Genomic DNA, 20419 nt, shown 5'->3' with positions numbered 1-20419 from the left:
CATATCCAGCAAAATCCATGACCACAAATTGTGAATCTTTGCTCTTTTCTTGTAGTTGTCTTGCCTTGAATCCTGTAAACCCATATTCTTAGGTGGTTCAGTGGTAAAGAATCTTCCTGCAATGCAAGAGACATGTGTAGGAGACACAGCTTCTATCCCTGGTCGGGTAGATCCCCTGGAGAAAGAAATGGCTACCCACTCTAGTATTCTTGCCTGGGACAGAGGAGCCTGGCGGGCTACAGTCCACGGAGTCACAAAGAGTCCGACATGACTTAGCGACTAAACAACAACAGAGTTTATACAGTGACTCAAGTAAACGCCTGGTGCCTGGTTTCCATTCAGCAAACACTAATCGCATCTCTCCCAGATGATTTCCATTTATCCAGAATCTACCACAAGGTACTTCGTCCACAGGACAGGGTTTGGAAGCAACTGATTTCCTCAGTGCAATGAGAGCTAGTTTGTGCTGCACTGTTGAATCCTGGCATACTAGCTGTGTTCCAGAGTTGACTCTATTCTAAAATTCATTTACTCATGGGCTTGTATTATTTAGATAAAGATTGCCTGGTAATTCTAATAACATTATGCATATAGCACATTATTTTAAAAAGTAATTATTCTCACTCTTTAAATCCTAATGTAATTTGGGAAGCGGTACCATTTGGGTCCTTGCCATTTTATTTGTGAAAACAAATCTAAATCTAAAATTTGGAATGTCTTCAGCACTCCTTTATCTTTCATTTCTCTCCAAGTAACAAAATGAAACAGTAGCTATCAAATCTGTTCTACCAGAGAAAAACATACCCTTCAGATATACCCTAAAAGCGCTGTCAACCTTCCTTCAGCGTACAACTTGATAGAGGTCAGGTTATACTGAGGAAGACAAATCCATGATTATTGGTGAGTCTCAAGATAATTCTAGAAACAAAAATGCCACAGGAATTTCATGGGAAAACATAAAGCTGCATTGTATAAAAAAGCCAATACTTGACTCTGCTTGACCAGCTATTATTATGGCAAATACACATGGCTCAACCTAATAAGAATATCCCCTAGCTTGGGAAGATTTAAAGCTCAAACAGTTTTCAATTTACTTGATGCCCTATTCAACTTGAAATACAGGGCATAACAAAGAATCCATGTAGAAGAGTAATGCCCAATAAATAAATATATGTGGGTACCATGGCATTAAGTAAAATCTGACCTCAAGGACCATCCAGAGCAAGACTGTAGCGTTGCTGCCCTGCAAGCTCTCCCTAATGAGATCCATCACAGTGAGGGCCGTGGCCACCAGCAGGCACCTGAGCTCCACCTGAACCACAGACCCAAGGCCCTCATCTTCAGCATGGAGCCACCGCCTAAACACAAGCAGTGACACCAGATCACGGAGAGAGTCCAGAAGGCACGGACTCAGGGAGACTGGGGGAAAAGAGAGGAGGTTCTTATGACAGATGACATTCTCTTTCACTATACCTGGAACATCAATGGTAGGAAAGAGACAGAAAGCAGAGCAAGAAGATGCTGTGATCTGCTACATTTCAAATGAGAGGCTCAGGTCACGTTCTGACACCAAATTCACCCAGAACCTAAAGATAGAGATGTAAGATTTAAACTGGATTTTAAATGTGTTGCCACATGCATCTCAAGTATCAGGAAGGAAAACTTAGATCACAACCATGCCCTCGCTCCCATAAGCAGAATTCATATGAAGAAAATCATGCTCCATCGATTGCAATGTTCCAGTGAAGCTGTTCAGGCCTGTGTCTTCACTCAGAACACTGTCCTCACACACAGATCCTGCACAGAAATACATCAGCTTTGTGCCCGCGATATGCAATCACCTTTGAAAGATCAAGTTGGGCAGGTGGGGTAATGTACTTTTAGCCAAATTAAAAAAAAAAAAAAAACTTTAAAATCTGAAGTAATCATCCTAAAGCAACCCAGGAACATGTTTAGTTACAGATCAGCAAACTCTTTGGGCCAAAGGATTCAAGTCAGACAGTTGTAGAAAATATTGATCATGTCGTTCAGGTCAAACTGAGATGAGCAATCGCTCCTCCATAGTTCCTAAAGAAGACTGGTCTCCCCTATCACACATACACATTGAAGTTCATCTCTACAACTCATCACCATCATCTTTTGAGGAAAAAATATTTCCAAAGGACAGATGTGTCTTCTCTAGAGCAATGCTTATATTATGCTTCACCACCAATGGGTGAATTTACCAGAAATTGGCCATAAGAAAGTCTATGCTCACATATTTTTATGTACTTGGAGATAAGGAGATGTAGATTCACAGGCTGGGAGATACACGGAGAAGGAGAGGGAAAGAGAGACAGCAGGAGAGATATCTCATGAGAGAGAGATTTTATGAGAGAAAAGAAAAAACTCATATACCCCGTAGAGATGAAGGACCACTTGGTCTACAGAGAAGAGATGAACAGGATGGTCTACAGGAAGAAGAGAAGAGACGAACAGGATGGTGAGTGGCAAGCCCTTGCCAGCATTCCTGATGACCCTGGCCCCTCTGTTTCTGGTTACAGACCCTCAGGAGGCCTCTCCTGGTGTTGACCCTGCTGTGACATCTCCTGGCCATTTCTTCTTCCTTATTCTGGGGAGGTATTCCAATGTTCTATGTAGGAATCAGGCAGCAGCATTTCTCAACATTCATGTATTTGGGGTGGGACTCCACCCCTTGTCTAAAGTGAAGAATGTCATCTGAACTAAGCAAAGAATGCACTAAATTTCCTCCCTATTGTGCTGGGTTCAAGGAAGAACTAACAAACCCCTCAACTTGTGCAGGAACCACTGGGGAAAAAAATGTGTTTTCTCTTTTCTGTTGGAAGTTAACCCGAGGGAATCTAGAACTGGGCTTGTACACCCATTACCAACATGACGACTGAACTCATCCACAAAGAGGACCAGCATGGGAGAGGTCAGGCGGGAAGGGGAAGAGGAGAAGCCCAAGATGTCTGAAGGCCGCACATCTCTGGCCTCAGTGATTTCTTGTGCTAAAGGATTTACTTTGACTTTAATCCAAATTTGGTGGCATTTTCTCCCACGTTGATCTATAAAACCCTAATGGATACATCCTCTATCTTTTACTTTTTATTTATTATAATTTTATGCATACATTTTGCACAAGTGGGCTTTACACGAGTAACTTAGTTCCTTTCTGCTCATTTTCTTGTTCTTTATACAAGTGTGTTTACACGTTTTTTTAAGATTTTTTTTATTTTAACGTGGACCATTTTTATTATTATTATTATTATTATTTTACTTTACAATATTGTATTGGTTTTGCCATACATCAACATGCATCCGCCATGGGTGTACACGTGTTCCCCATCCTGAACCCCCCTCCCACCTCCCTCCCCATACCATCCCTCTGGGTCATCCCAGTGCACCAGCCCCAAGCTTCCTGTATCCTGCATCTAACCCTTTTTAAAGACTTTATTGATTTTAACTCCCTGACCAAGGATCTGCACAGCCTGTATTGGAAAACAAAGTCCCAACCACTGGAGCGCCAGGGAAGTCCACAGGCATTCTTTATATTGGGTACCTCAAAGGTAATTCATGAACCCCACCTCACATGAAACTGTGACATTCTCAGCCAAAACTGATTGCTCTGGGGTTAATTTTGCCTTTCTTTCTGGAGGTCTCTCCCTCTGTACTTCCTAACTGAATGCTTTCCTCTTCCTCCCTTCCCTCCCTTTCCTCTCTCTCCCTGCCTTCTTCCCTTTTCTTTCTTTCTCTCCCTTTTCTTTCTCATCCACTCCCCTTTCCTCCCATTTCTCTTTCTCATGTATTTATGAACCTAACACAATTAGGCAGACATGGAACTAGGTGCTAAATGATGATGCTAAAAATCAACATAGCAGGAAACACAGAAACATCCCTCTGCTCCCTCCCTCACCCAATAAAACTCATGGTCCCCAAGACCCCTCAACTTCCAAAAATTACACCAAAATGCTAGCCCACTCCCAACAAGTAATTTGCTTAAAAAAAATTATCACTCAAGTTTACCTCTAGACATATGTACTCTTTGCACATCAAGACTGAGTTCCATGGTGGGACATAAAATGTATCTTACTTCAATGTCGCTCGCAGTTTGGGATTTTCTATCCACTCCTTGTTGCTGTGGGTGCTGAAACCCCAACTTAGGCAGGGCACCACACTCAGAGCTACCAGCCCTGCCAAGCAGGGAATGGTGAGGACAGGTCCTTACAACTGTCTTCACACAACTGCTTCCTAATCGTTAGCAATCACATGGAAGACTCCATTTGTAACCAAAGGGTGCAGAACCACAAGGATCAATTCTGGAAGGAGCTGCCAAGCAGCTTCCTCAATTACACAAATGCCCATTCATACACGACATTCTGTCTCTTGGCCCCTTGCCTCCCAGGAACACTACAGTATGGAAGGAAAACACGCAGTTCCCAGGCTAAACTTTCATAGGAGTCTCCAGAAAACCTTTACTGTCCCCTGGAGTTTTATGCCATTGGTCAGCATACTGAAGTTCATGTAGGATGCCATGTGATTAAAAACAGATGTAATTTTTTTAGAGAAATGTATATTGAGCATTGGATAATTTGTCTCATAAACATCTAAATGGAAAATACCATGTAGGTAACAGTATACAAACTTTTTCTATTACCTCTTGCCTGGAAAATCCCATGGACGGAGGAGCCTGGTGGGCTGCAGTCCATGGGGTTGCTAAGAGTCGGATATGACTGAGCAACTTCACTTTCACTTTTCACTTTCATGCATTGGAGAAGGAAATGGCAACCCACTCCAGTGTTCTTGCCTGGAGAATCCCAGGGACAGGGGAGCCTGGTGGGCTACCATCTATGGGATCACACAGAGTCAGACACAACTGAAGTGACTTAGAAGCAGCAGCAGCACATCAGAAACAATATGTTCACAGCACCAACTTCATTAACTTTTAAGTCCTTGAGCACCAAGTTATGACTAGTCACCAACAATTAAATGCAACATAATAGCCTTGGCACAGTGGTACAGAACCCACCTGCCAATGCAAAAGATGTAAGAGATGCAAGTTTGAGTCCTGGGTCAGTAAGATCCCCTGGAGGAGGGCATGGCAACCCACTCTATATTCTTGCCTGGAGAATTCCACGGATAGAGGAGCCTGGCAGGCTACAGTCCATGGCGGTCACAAAGGTCAGACACCACTGAGCGACTTTGCACATACACACAGCTGACAACTGCCAAATTCATATTTCTTTGTGTGTAGGGCCTGACTTAGGCATCTATTTTCCATTGGTGAAAATATATCATGTGGTCATAGGAGATACAATTTGCACATAATCAAATGGCTTTTCCATTTTGCCTGTTGACACTAACAATCAAGCCCACACACACAACGGCATTCCAGGTTGACCAGCGCCTGCTGCCTCAGCTTTCTAAGCTACATTTCAATTCTTTGTTTATGAGAGTGCTGCCATATACATTTGCTTCCCTGATAAGAACTTTGCGAATGAAAGATACAAAGGGAAACTAGTGACCAGTATTGAACTGGGAGCAGCAATTCCAGGTAGGAGGTGCCCTGGCCTTTTCTCCAATGCTTCGCTCCTACCTGGTTCCTCTCACACCTGCTGGTGCACACTGCACAATTCTTGCATCACGATAAATACTGCACCAAGCCAGGCGCTTCTCAAATTAAGCACAGATGAGCTATAAATGGAACCCTGAGACGCTGCTCTCCTGCTAAAGTAGACTGACAATACCGCCACTAGGGGACACACGCAAGGCTTTCAAAGGCACTCAGATTTGACATTGTGATATTTCCTTTAAATCTTTCCAATATTTCTTAAAACAAAGGAAACATACATAGCCAAGGCCAGACTTCAGGTATATAAATTAGAATCGCCAGAGCCATTGAGACTCCAAAAAGTAAGACCTGCTTATTTTATAAGGAGGTCTTATACAAGGTTTCAGTGTGTGTAGAGATCAACACCCTCACTTTCGCGGAGCCTGGGGATGAGCCAGCGGATAACTCAGCTGAGGGCAGGTCAGACAGGTGGTTGAAATGGCCTCACCAATCCCCTGGGCAACATTAAACTTCAGACAGACGTCTTCCTCATTCTAAGCCTCTACCCACCCCTCCCCTCTTGTTTTAAAGAACTTTTACTCTTAAATCTCACTGCAGATTAGTGTTTTTTTCCCCTTGTCCCTTTGAGATGTATGTCAATCTTTCTAAAGAGACTCTTGCTGGTTTTACAATCCAGGATGGTCTTTCTCAAGGACCCAGGAGCTGATCCTTTGAAACACAGTCATCAGAGGTGAGGGCTCCTCTGTCTCCCAGTCTCCAGGGGAGGGGAGTACCAACTTTGATGCACATCGATGAGCAAACACAGAAAGTCTAATCACTGCACAGACTCAGGAAGAGCCAAGGTGCTGGTCCACCTCCCTCTTGGTCCCCTGGAGCTCTTCCACCAGCTGCCGTCTGCACTTAGACGCCCTCCTGACCTTTGTTTCAGGGCAGAGGATCCAGTCTCTCCCCCTTATTGCACTCCTCCTGAATGAAGTCCTCTCGCCTCTCCAGCTTGTCCTGTGCATTTATATCGTTTGGACACAGTACACTGGGCTGGAGGCAGGGGAAGCTGGGGGGACCGAGGCATCGGGAGCGCTGTGGAAATGTTAGGCCTGCGAACGTGGCTGGTGGGGGCAGGCCACGGAGCCCCCTCCACCCACACGAGGAATATGTGGCGCTTTCTAAGGACTGTGCATCTTATCCTGTAAGCCAAGGGCCATGGTTGCCAGCAATTCTCTAGAGAGAAGTAACAGATTCAGATTAGTTAGTTAGGAAAAGCCCTCTGTCCAGGGGCATGGGCACCGAGTGAGGCTGAGCCTGGGGGGAACGTGGGGGCCACTAGCGTGGTGGGAGGAGGAAATGAGCAAAGCCAGTGGCACGTGAGGCTCAGGACAGGCGATCTGCTGAAATCCACACCATCAGGACAGAACTTGATGTGAGAGAAGAAGTTCCATTCTTTCCTTACTAGGCATGTTCAGGTTTAACTTAGTTTAAAACGACTTCTTCAACTTTCTTGAGATCATTATATTGAGATAATGTTATAAGGGAAATAAGACACTGTGTAAAGTTAAGGTATGCAAGGTAACAATTTGATACACATACCTGTTGAGAGATTACCGCCACCATAAGGTTAGTGGGGCCACCCATCCCCTCACATCAATGTCATTTGCTGTGGTGGTTGTGGTCTGAAAGTCATTTCTTAAAATAACTGCACTACACTTGACTATGAAGCAGCCAAGGGTACAACTACCATGGAGCCAGAATCTACAGAACTGAATGGTGTCCAGAACACGGGAAGCAAAGCATCACTTCAAAGGCAAAAATTGAGTACCATTCTAAGCACTGAGACAGACAGACTGACTGAAAAATTATTTTTAAAAAATCCTATAGACACCATGATAATGTTATTTTTGGATAACAGGACTGCTTTCTTTGAAAATCACTAACTATGAAGAGATGTCCTTAAGTGTGAGAGTTACAAAACAAACGTAAAAAAGAAACAGTTTTCAGAAACATCAAGAATTATCATTAAAAATTCCCATTCATATAACAAAAAATATGACTTATTAAGGGAAAAACTTACAAAGACCTTTACTTATTGATCTGAAGAAAGCCATATCTGAAACATGTTTAATATCACACAGGGGTGCATGAAAGGTCTGAGTAAATGATGACACAGTGTTCCCAAATGACAATTTTCCCAAATGAATCTATGAATTCAAACTAATTCCCATCAAAATCTCAAAGTATGTTTTTAATAACTATTTTCCCCTAAGTTTTAAAGAAGGAATTTTGTAAAACTAAATAGAGAGTTTGTGTGAAAAGAGAGACCTTGCATTAAAAACTATAAAACTTAAAACAGCTTGGTGCTGGTATTTTAAAAGATAATTCAGTATCATCTGAGAGGTGGGTACAGGGTGGAGGGATTCAAAAGGACAACAGAGGATGTGTGTGGAAATGGATTTTGAATAAAAAATGATTCTAAAACCAGGCAAAAATATTTGGAGAAAAAAAATATACCCATCATAGCATATATCAAAATGATTTCCAGAAAAAAATCCATTTTTTAAGTACTAGAAACTTACATACATTAATATTTATGTAGTACCCTACTGATAAAGACCTCATTAGTGAAACTTCAAAACTAGAAGCTGGGAGGAAAAGGATTAATCATTTGGGCTGCCTAAAATTATATACAACCAGGGTCTATCTCAGATACCATAAACGCAGTGCCAAGATGAAGCTGATGCTCAGATAAGGAAACCTAGGAGGCCTTTGGGCTGGAGATCCTTCCTCCGCCAGATCCTCCCTCCTCCCTTCTCCACCTGCTTCTCTGTCTCCACCTCCTCCCCACCATCACCTCTCCCCCCTCATGGCCTCCCCGGGTTTCCAGGCGGTTCCCCCGGGAGAGGCTGGGATGGGACAAGGCCAGCTGCTGAGGGCAGAGGTCCAGGAGGGTGGCAGGATAGCCTGGACTCCTTCCCGCCAGGCCTCTGTGGGGGCGATGGCCACTCCGCCCTGCAGCTCACAGCTCCTCCAGGGCCCTCTTTCCACCAGCCCCAGGACTCCTCTGGGCTGCCAGAGCATCTGCTGACCCCCTCAGGGCTCCCTTGGGCTGCCAGAGCATCTCCTGACTCCCCTACCCCCTGGAGTGCCGTTTTCCACCATTATCGGCCCAGGGCACCTCCTGCTCTGATCACCTCACCAGGACCATGTCTTCACAGGGTCTTTTCATCACTCAGCACTCTTCAATTAGTCACTTAGAATGACAGCTTTGTCTTTTGTTTTGTCTTCTGGGATCTCAACCAATTCTGTACATAAAAGACCTACAAGGTTAATACATGATGGGATCTTACGAATTGATGTGTATGTAAAAAAGATAAAAAACTGCATCCATAAAATGGTAAGTGATCATAAAAAGGAATGATGCATTGGTTAAGAAGTCTATGAAAGATATTCAATTTCATTTATAATAAAGTAAATTAAAACATCTAAAACAATGTTACAATAAAACATTAAAACAATGACAATTTTATGCCCTCTTGAATACATAAAATTTGAAAGATGATTTCCAAGCACTCATTTAGCTATTAGGAAATTTAGGATTTTATTTTCACTTCTTTGGGTTGAACGAAACATTTCTTGAAAATGTTGGCATCAAATGCCTGTATATTTTGACCTGGAAACTCAATTTTTAGGAATCTATCCCATGTTTTAAAAAGTGACAATATGCAAAGATATTTGTTCAAAGATGTTCTTTTCACCTTTATATATATGTAATACATGTAGAAAACCACCCAAATATTCAACAAACTTGGATTGGTTAAAAAAAAAAAAAGATATCCAGTTATAAAAATGTCATATGCATGTTCAACACACAAACCACACACCACACATACCTTATTGATGTTTCTAACTTTTTCTACTATTAAAAAAAAGGTTGGAAAAAAAAAAGGTGAAATAATAATAATTAGCTTTAGATGGCAGAAAATTAAATATTTTGCTTTTTTCTTATAAAGTTTATCTTTTTTGTTTTCTATAAAATGACTTTTAATACAGAAAACGAAATAAAAATAAATAATCTATGTTTTAAGTTGCACTGCCCAGAAATATACCCTGGGACTGGTATTCACAAGAACATGATTTTTAAGTCATGTTCTCTAATAAAGCTGACTGGCACGGGAGGGAAGGAAGGAGGTCAGCCAGACCGTACAGTCCAGCAACCCCTCCACAGAGGTCATTAGCTCAAAACCCACAGGGAGATGCTGGGGACAGCGAGTCCTCAGAATATTCCAGAACGCCGAGAACGGGAGTGAGGCTAAGGCCTCACAGATGTCGGTCCCATGGACTGGCTGATTCAGGCCTCAGACTAGGGCTGCTGGAGGGGCCTGGGGAGGGATTCAGGACTGAAAGACAAAGGTAGGGGGGAGTGAGGAGAGGTAAGGGGAACTGGGGGCGGGGCGCAGTGCAGCAGGAACTGGCTCCGAAGTCAGCATGACTTCTTAGCAATAACATCTAGCATCTGTATTGTGAACCAGTGAACTAGAGACCACACTACCTTTAATCTCTTGATTTCGACTTGAAAATCAGCCTTCCTTGCATGTGTGGGGGAGGAAGTATAAGGGAAATCTCTCCATTTTATTCTCAGTTTTATACTAAAACTGCTCTCAAAACATTGTCTTTTAATTTTTTTTTTTATTTTTAATTAGTCTCCCTTTCTTATTTTATCCCAAATTGTTAATGAGGAGCAAAACTGAGTTTAGTTTTACATTGTTAATGTTTTGGGTTGAGTTCACCATTTGACAGATCCTTAATTAAAAAGCAAAAGGAATGAATCAAAAAAAAAATGTAATTATAAACCCATGAGAAAAAACAAAAAACAAACGTGTTCACATTTCATTTTTCTTCTCTTAAATAAATGTCTTGTCCCAGGCAGTCTGTGACCTTTGTCAGTCTCAGCTATGCCCAGGTGTAAACACCCTGGGACTGAGATGTGATTGGGCAGCTTTTCCAAGTCATCTTCAATTTCAAAATAAAGTGTGAAGGCACACACTGAGAGGATGGAGCCCTGACCTCTGCCTCTGCGGGAACCGGGTACCCGGGAGGAGATGAGGAGGAAAGACACGCCTGCCCAGGTCCTATCTCAGCCGGGCAGAACTTAATGGACTCAGAGCATCTGATGACTTTTTTATTTGGTATTTTCTTTTTTAATGGAAAGGAGTCCTTAATGCGATTCTGAGGGAATGCAATTACCAGGCCAGAAAGAAATCTTTCTTCGCTAATTCACTTCTTATCTCAAACGTCCCTGGAGGTGAAGGGCTGTTCTGCCACATTCAGGATTCTGAAACCCAGCTCACTCTGTCCCGAAGCTCCTGCCTGTCTAATGAGGTGCTGCTGTCCTTGGTAGCCTACACCCCTCACCATTCAGCACAAGTTGTAGGAAAACACACATACGTTGAAAAAGTGAAAGTGAAGTCGCTCAGTCATGTCCTACTTTGGCCCACTAGGCTCCTCTGTCCATGGGATTTTCCAGGCAAGAGTACTGGAGTGGTTTCCCATTTCCTTCTCCAGGGGAGAAGCAGGGATCAAACCCGGGTCTTTAGCATTGTGTGCTCTGTGGTAAGTCGCTTCAGTTGTGTCCGAATCTTTGACTCCATGGACTTCAGCCCCCCACGTTCCTCTGACCGTGGGATACTCCAGACAAAAATACTGGAGTGGGTTGCCATTTCCTTCTCCTCCCACATTGTAGGTAGACGCTTTTACCATCTGAGCTAGCAGGGAAGTCCCCGTGAGCCAAAAAAGGAGGAAAAAAGAGAAAAAGGAAGACAATGTTTAAAAATCTGAGAATAAAGCAAGCGAAGAATGGAGTTCCTGTTTTCTAGGCTGCAGGACAGAATGATTTGTTTGGTTTATTTAGACTTGGCAGGGCCAGTATCTTTTTGTGATTTTAGGTATGGGGACTATTGCAAGACAGCCAAGGTCATTTCTGTTTTTTGTTTTATTTTCTCATCTCTTCTTTCCACACTCCCTGAGTCTCCAAGTGAGGGAGTGTTCGGCATTTGGTCTCCTCTGTCTGGACGTATCAGGGACAGTCGTGTTTCCAGCGTGCCCGGAGGCCCACACCCAGCATGAGCTCCCCGACACTGGGGAAGGTCACCAGTCTGGGGTCTGTGCACAGAGCAGAGGAGATCTAGAGGAAACTCAGGGTCGAAGGCGGCATCACAGAGGAACTCATTCAGACCCCTAGGCTGAAATGGAAGATGTGCCTTTAGCACCCCTGTGATCTATCGAGGGATCGTTCTCCCATGCCTTCTTCCCGCTGCAGCCGGGACTTCAGGTCACCTTCCATCCTTGCCCTCCGGCCAGAACGCATGCGTAGGGGTGTTACGACTGCGGGAGGGGTGAAGAGCAGCCCTACAGCCAAGTCACTCTTCCATACCTGCCATCTCCCAAAAAGAAACAAACAACTAAAGTAAAACCATAAAAACAAGACCATTTTTAAAAAACTAGAACTACATGATGAAATTTTAAGCAGCTGGAGAGATTATAATCTTAAAATTAGGGACTAGTCCCCTTATAGAAAATCGGTACATGATCTTTTATAAGACTGAGAAATGCACCTTCCTATATGACTTCTATATTCTCAAGCCACAATTAGTTTAAAAATGTTCACAATAGTTGGGTTTTTTTTTTTTCCCCTCTTAAGCTTTTTCTTTTTAAAAAAATTGAAGTATAGTTGATTTACATTGATTCGGGTGTATAGCAGTCACATTTTTCAGATTCTTTTCTGTTAGAGGTTTTTACAAGATACTGAATACAGTTGCCTGAGTCATACAATAGGTCCTTGCTGTTTACCTGCTTTTATATGTAGTGATATGTATCTGTTATTCCCAATTTGTGCCTCCCTGACCTTGCACTTTGGTAACCATAAGTTTGTTTTCTGTGTCAATGAGTCTATTTCTGTTTTGTAAATAAGTTCATTTGTATCATTTTTTTAGATTCCACAGGTAAGTGATAATACAGGGTACTCAATAGTTTTTCTCACATTTTATTCATAATGTCTATATTTATGTTTCTAAGCACAGACCTGGGCTTCCCTTATGACTCAAGTGGTAAAGGATTTGCCTGCAATGCGGGAAACACAGGAGACTTGGGTTCGATCCCTGGGTTGGGAAGATCCCCTGGAGTAAGGCATGGCAACCCACTCCAGTATACTTGCCTTGAGAATCCTATGAGGAGCCTGGGGGACCACAGTCCATGGGGTCACAAAGAGTCAGACATTACTGGGAAGGCACACACAATCATGGGCTTCCCTGCTTCTGATAACTCTGAAATGCCTTTTTCTACTGTGAAAGGATTTTCTCCTTATTTTTTATATTCTCTTGCAGAGATAAAGCTTAACGTTTGAATAAACTTCTATTGTTATACTTGTCCATGCTTCCAGATACATGAAAATCTGTGATTTCACATGGAAGCCAAGACTTTCACTACACTTTGTTCTTGAAACATATAATATATCCCTCAAGATGGAGAAATAATATAAGATCCATGTGTTTGCAAATTGTGTGACATCGACTAGCAGAGAGAGGAAGAATCAAATGATCTTAATGTGGGCTTATGGGATAAATTCTATTTTCAGAATCCTTATGTTCGTTAAGTGAGCCCTAAAGTTACCAGATGTCATTTTTCTTTCTCTGATGCCAGCTTCAATTCAATAAAAAAATGATCAAGATATTGTGTGCACACAAGTCATAGAAAGGTCCATTGTCTCAGTCTTGTTTAAAGATCATGTGTGTAATGAATGTCTACTATAACACTGACTGTTCACTAGTGTTAGCTAATTATTCAAAGGTGGCCATGGCTACTTTCAAGGTAGTGATAAATGTGAAACTTTTGCATCCACATTTATAATTTATGGCTTACTCAAAACTATTTTCCTAGAAAAGCATGAATGGAATTCATTCCCTTGGAATGAAATGGAGAACTCACAGAAAAGACCTTTGAAATATAAACTAGGTAGGATTTACTACAGACTATTAATAATTTAATCAACATGTTATTAAATGTTCCATCTATATTAGCTCTGGTCTCTCTTCTATGACAGGGTGTTGTGTGACAGAAGGAAAGAGGTTTAGGGCCCAGACAGCCCTGGGGTGAAATCTGATTTGCAAACTCCCCAGAGCAGAACTTTATGTGGAACAAGTTACATGCACTCAACCTCAGTGGTCTCACTCAAAAAATGTCTTTCCATTGGCTCCTTTGTATATCATAATTACTGCAAAGATCTATGTCTCCTGACTGTCATCCAATTTAATTCAAAATAAAAACAAAAAAATAGGAGTTTAGGATTAACATATACACTAGTTTATATAAAATAAATAATCAACAGAGACCTACTGTATAGCACAGGGAACTTACTCAATGCTCTGTAAAAACCTATATGGGAAAAAATAATCTGAAGAAGAGTGGATATATGTATGCATGTAACTGAACTACTTTGCTGTACATCTGAAACTCATACAACTTTGTAAATCAACTATACCCCAATATAAAATAAAAATTAAATTAAGAAAAAATAGTGGAATGCATTTAAGCTCATTTCTGCCTTTACTGCAGATGCCTATTCTAGGAACCTTTTGAAATACTGACATAACTTTTTTTTTTTCCCATAAAATTTTATCAGGTGTTTGGAACCTTCTGTTTTGCCAGTCAGTGTTCTGTCTTGGAGCCAACTTGTCTCACAGAACAATTCAGCTGCCATCACCATATCCGTGCTGTAGGCTTGTTGCAAGAATTGTAGGACAGCATGGTGTACACTGCTTGATCAAGTGGCTAGCCCACACCAACCTCCGTGGACAGGATGGTCACTCACACAGCTCAAGTCTTTACTGAAAGCATCTAAGTCCTAGGCAGTGTGTTTGGATCCATAACCTCAACCGTAATAACACACTGGAAAGCTATATCTCATAAACACCAATAAAATAGTAACAGGAAACATGTTTTATTTCATGGTTACTTACTTGTCTGTTCAACAATAAAACTTATTTCTAGAATGATGAAAAAAAATTTTTTCCTTACAAGTTAGAATTAAAAACACAGGTATTGTGAGTATAAGTAAATGAGTTAATTTTCATTCAACTTAGACTGTATTTAACTGGATGAGTTAAAATACATCTTCCATGGTTGCGGGAATGTGACACCAGAAAACTAACAGAACAGAAGCAGTTAATGACTGAAGAAAGTCAGAGCTGGGGAATAGTCAGAGATTAAAAATGGATAACAAAGTCAACAATTTGACTGAAGCATTTTAAGAAGTCATATCACTAACCTTTTGAGCAACTATAGGATAAATTGCCAATCACACCGTGTCTTCAGTGTAAATGTGATTTTTTTTGTTTAATGTAAGAAGGAATTATTGAAATACTTTATATTAATATAACCAGCAGAAAAAAAGATGGAAAGCAGAGTGGGAGGAGAGAGAGGGACAGAAAGAGAACAGGAGGAAAGGGAGTAGGTTGGAAAGTTCAGTTTTTTGAAGGAAGGAATGAAGGGAGGAAGGAGGAAAGATGAGAAGGGACAGACAGACAATATTACAAATAATCTTTGTTGGTTAAAAAAATAGAACTAATATCTGTGCATTTATTATATGGATGTCAATGTTTTATGAAATACATGGAAACTTTTTTAAAAAAGAGCTTTAGCGTTTTTACATATTTACATGGCATAGTTTGTTCCTAGGAATTTTTTTCATTATTTTTTTAATTGCGGTAGTGTTGCTTAATAACATTGTATTAATTTCTGCTGTACAACAAAAGTGTTAGTCATTCAGTCATGTCCAAGTTTTTGCGACCTCATGGAGCCTGTAGCCCACCAAGCTCCTCTGTCCATGGGATTTCCCAGGCAAAAATAGTGGCGTGGGCTGCCATTTCTTTTCCAGGGGATCTTCCTGACCCAGGGATCAAACCCAGGTCTCCTGCACTGCAGGCAGATTCTTTACCGTCTGAGCCACCAGCTGTACTTATACCCCATCCCTCTCTGACCTTGCTTCCACCCCTCTAGATCACCACCGGGCACTGAACTGAGCTCCTTATGCTTTACAGCATGTTCCCCCTAGCTATACATTTTTTGATTACTCTCCAAAATATACAAGTAGTTCACATAGCTCAATATCAAAACAACAAACAACCCAACCCAATAAAAAATGGTCAGAAGACCTAAACAGACATTTCTCCAAGGAAGACATACAGATGGCCAAGAGGCACATGAAAAGATCCCCCTAGGAAGTTTAACATAGTAATAGACCTGACACACTTGACAAATACAGAGACCAACTCATTTTCAAATACACTGTGTAAAAAGCCTCTCTCTGTATGAAGTGAAGCAAAGTGAAGTCACTCAGTCGTGTCCGACTCTTAGCGACTCCATGGACTGCAGCCTACCAGGCTCCTCCGTCCATGGGATTTTCCAAGCAAGAGTACTGGAGTGGGGTGCCATTTCCTTCTCCAGAGGATCTTCCCCACCCAGGGATCGAACCTGGGTTTCCCGCATTATAGGCAGACGCTTTACCGTCTGAGCCACCAGGGAAGTCTTTCTGTCTATATATGCCTCTCTGAAAAACAAACCACCTAAAAAATACCATAATTAACAATAAAAGAGACAGATGTCTGCTTCCTGATAAACACACACAAAGTAATTTAGCATTTAGGAATATGTAGAATTAAGGAAGAAACAAGTTTTGTAACAAAACTGTGCACATTTGAAGATCACTGTGTAAAGTAGCCAACTATCAGACTGATAATATTAAAGTGGAACATAATATTAGGTATAGACATGATTTCCCTCTTATGTTTATTTTTCCCCTATTTGTCTAATAATTTGGAAACATGAGATAATTTCTGAGATCTCTGCAGTCCTAAAAGTGTGATTCAAGAATGCATGTGTGTTTTGCCTATTGATAGCATGTATAAAATATATAACTAATAAGAACCTACTGTACAGCACAGGGAACTCCACTCAGTGCTGTCTGGTGACTTAAATGGGAAGAAAATCTGTAAAGGAGGGGATATATGTATACGTATAGCAGATTCACTTTACTGTACAGTAGAAAGCAAAACCATGGGCGGAGGAGCCTGGTGGGCTGCAGTCCATGGGGTTGCTAAGAGTCGGACATGACTGAGTGACTTCACTTTCACTTTTCACTTTCATGCATTGGAGAAGGTAATGGCAACCCACTCCGGTGTTCTTGCCTGGAGAATCCCAGGGACGGGGGAGCCTGGTGGGCTGCGGTCTATGGTGTCGCACAGAGTCAGACATGACTGAAGTGACTTAGCAGCAGCAGCAGCAGAAAGCAAAACAACATTGTAAAGCAACTATTCTCCAAAAAATTAATTTAAAAAAGAATATGCGTATTTTGCATCCCCTCCCTCTCCCTCATGTATATATTTAATATATCTTCTATATCATATGCCAGGCTGGATGAAGCACAAGCTAGAATCAAGATTGCCAGGAGACATATCAGTAACCTCAGATATGCCGATGATATCCCCCTAATGGCAGAAAGCAAAGAAGAAATATAAAGCCTCTTGATGAAGGTGAAAGAGGAGAGTGACAAAGCTGGCTTAAAACTCAACATTAAAAATCTAAGATCATGGCATCTGGTCCCATCACCTCATGGCAAATAGAAGGGGAAAAAGTGGAAGCAGTGACAGATTTTATTTTCTTGGACTCCAAAATCACTGTGGATAGTGACTTCAGCCATGAAATTAAAAGACGCTTGATCCTTGGAAGGAAAGCTATGACCAACCTAGACAGCATATTAAAAAGCAAAGATATCGCTTTGTCAACAAAGGCCCATCTAGTCAAAGCTGTGGTTTTTCCAGTAGTCATGTATGGATGTGAGAGCTGGACCATATGGGAGGCTGAGTGCTGAAGAATTGATGCTTTTGAATTTTAGCAGTTGAGAAGACTCCTAAGAGTCCCTTGGACTGCAAGGAAATCAAACCAGTCAATCCTAAAGGAAATCAACCCTGAATATTTATTGGAAGGACCAATGCTGAAGTTGAAGCTCCAATACTTTGGCCAGTTGATGCGAAGAGCTGACTCACTGGAAAAGACTCTGATGCTAGGAAAGATTGAAAGCAAGAGGAGAAAAGAGAGGCAGAGGATGAAATGGTTAGATAGAATCACTGACTTAACGGACATGAATTTGAGCAAACTCCTGGAGACACTGAAGGACAGGGAAACCTGGTGTGTAATAGTCCATGGAGTCACAAAGAGTCGGACATGACTTAGCGATGGAACACACACACACACTATATTATACATAATCTGCCTTACTTTCTATAACACGTCAATTTCCTTTGAAAATTATTAAGCACTTTGACAATGTGTGGTATCATTTGCACTGTGATCTACTGAGATAAATCAGTTCTTGGTCTTTGGGTGATTAAGACCTTGCCTGATAGAGCCAGGCTGCCTGGTGAGTTGAGAAGTCTGCTAGCACAGTTCCGGCATTCTGGATCGTCACCCTGGGATCATGTGTCTCATTTAAGCTTTCTCACTTTGACTAGATTTGAAATAGAAATGAAGGTACTGTGTGTGTGTTATGTTCCTAATGTTTGTGAAGGATCTTTCAAAAGATAACATTACTTTTAAATAATTTGCATACAAATAATAAAACTGACCTAATGAAGAATCATACTGCATTTTGCTCAAATTTCAAACCTTGCCAGCATTTCATTGGTGAATATAGAATGATTCCATATAAAATGAATATAGAACAATCCAAGGACGTATCTTCAAAGCGGCATGCTGTCCCAGGACAGACAGAACCCAGGATGAGGATGAAACACATGAGGATGACACATGGATGAATCTAACCATTTGGGTGACTGCAATCAGATGGCCAGTGGACCTCAGGGAGGTAGAAGTGAACCTCAGATAGACTGTCTTTTAATCACTAGGCACTTTTCTTTTTCACACCAACTGAATATTTAACAAAAGAATTACTGGAGTTTTCTTGATGAAACTAGCCAACAGGTGATAGAACCCTGAACTTTTAAACACCTGTGGACCCATGCTTTTTAATTTTATGATGTACACAACAAAAAACATCAGGTTACCTAACTCGAGAAGTTTCTAGAAAGTGATGACCCAGTTTCTTGTGATGAAGTCAGGCCCACACTGAATGACTACCAACAGTCCTGGAAAATCTCTGGGATTTTCCAGAGAAAAAGCACACCATCTGACTGAGGGTCCACATGGGATGCATGATGTTCTCCGCCCTGGACCAAGTCACCTGAGTGTGTTAGGGGAGGGCAGGTCCTAGGACGGTGGCCCAGGAACAGGGGAAATGTGAAGGAAGAGATCATTTAAAATGAGCCAATTTTCTTTCATCAGTATCTTACAGTTTTCTGAGTACAGCTCTGTTGCCTTCTTAGGTAGGTTTATTCCTAGATATTTTAAGTAAGTCAGAAAGAGAAAAACAAATGTATTAGCACATATATATGGGATCTAGAAAAATAGTACAGATGAATCTATTTGAAAAATGGAAACAGAGACATAAATGTAGAGAACAAACATATGGACACCAAGGGGGGTATGATAAATTGGAAGACTGGGACTGATATATATACACCATCGTTTATAAAGTAGGCAACTAATGAGAACCTATTGTATAGCACAGGGCAGGGAAGGGAGAGGTATGATCTGTTTGTAGGACATATATTGAGTTAATCTTAAAATGCATTCCAATATACATTGCTGCTGCTGCTAAGTCACTTTGGTCGTGTCCAACTCTGTGTGACCCCACAGATGGCAGACCACTGGGCTCCACAGTCCCTGGGATTCTCCAGGCAAGAAGACTGGAGTGGGTTGCCACAATATACATTAGGTGTAGACAAGTACTGTTTGATCCCACTTACACAAGATACCTAGAATAGTCCGATTCATACAGTCAGAAAGAACATTGGTAGATGCCAGGACCCAGGGGGTGGAGGGTAAGAAGGTGGGATGGGGACTTAATAAGGATAGAGTTTTAGCTTAGGAAGGTAAAAACTCGGGAGACGGATGATGGTGAGAGCTGCACAGCAATGTCAATGGACTTAGTGCCACTAAAGTGCACAGTTAAATATAGTTGAAACAGTATGATTTATATTATGTGACTCTTATAATAAAAAACTTTTTAAAATTAATTGTTTAAATAAAATTTAAAAAATAAAAAAATAAAAGTACAATTGAAAAAAAAAGTAATTGTTTACACTCATCTAGAAATTTTCATTAAAATCATACTCCAGTCATACAAAAAAACAGACACCTTTTCACACTGGACACATTTCCCCTGTGGTCATTGTAGAATGCATTCTGTTAAAATCATTCAATACACAAAGAATTTCACTTGCAAACAATCCATTTAATCACTATCCTCTAGTCGTATGTGATTATCTTAAATTCTTGACCCAGGAATGAAAAAAGTCACAAGATGACTGCTTGAAAGACTGCCCTGCCCTCCACAGGTCTTGAATGAACAGGAGGAATTCATGGCATGGGCTCCTGTGCTGTTATTTACTTACTCAGTTCTATAGAGTTTTGGTTTTTAAAAGGCACCATATTACAAAAAACAACTTCAAATGTCATCTCGCCTACCTCATCATCTCAAAATAGATGTGTCCTGAAACTATGAAAATAATGATGTATTCTAGATATCCTTCATCCCAGAAGCAAGAGATTTGCATAACAAATTAATGGAAACATATAAAGGGGTCCTCAGGAAATTTCCATCTATGATCACAGTTGCTGCTGCTACTGCTAAGTCACTTCAGTCGTGTCCGACTCTGTGCGACCCCATAGACGGAAGCCCACCAGGCT

General features: G+C 41.3%; 1 protein-coding gene and 1 non-coding gene across 3 annotated transcripts in view; both read right to left on the bottom strand.

Moving 5' to 3' along the window:
• Positions 1 to 20419, bottom strand: part of CSMD1 (CUB and Sushi multiple domains 1) — a 2066326-nt gene that overhangs the window by 1855997 nt on the left and 189910 nt on the right. The window lies entirely within an intron of this gene.
• On the bottom strand, positions 16067 to 16138 carry TRNAY-AUA. Its single transcript has one exon. It is a non-coding gene; the product is annotated as a tRNA-Tyr (tRNA).

The sequence above is a fragment of the Bubalus bubalis genome, chromosome 1 (genome assembly GCF_019923935.1).
Source record: "Bubalus bubalis isolate 160015118507 breed Murrah chromosome 1, NDDB_SH_1, whole genome shotgun sequence".
NCBI classification, from domain to species: domain Eukaryota; kingdom Metazoa; phylum Chordata; class Mammalia; order Artiodactyla; family Bovidae; genus Bubalus; species Bubalus bubalis.
The sequence above is the reverse complement of the archived record's forward strand: the minus strand, read 5'-3'. Positions and strand labels throughout refer to the sequence as shown.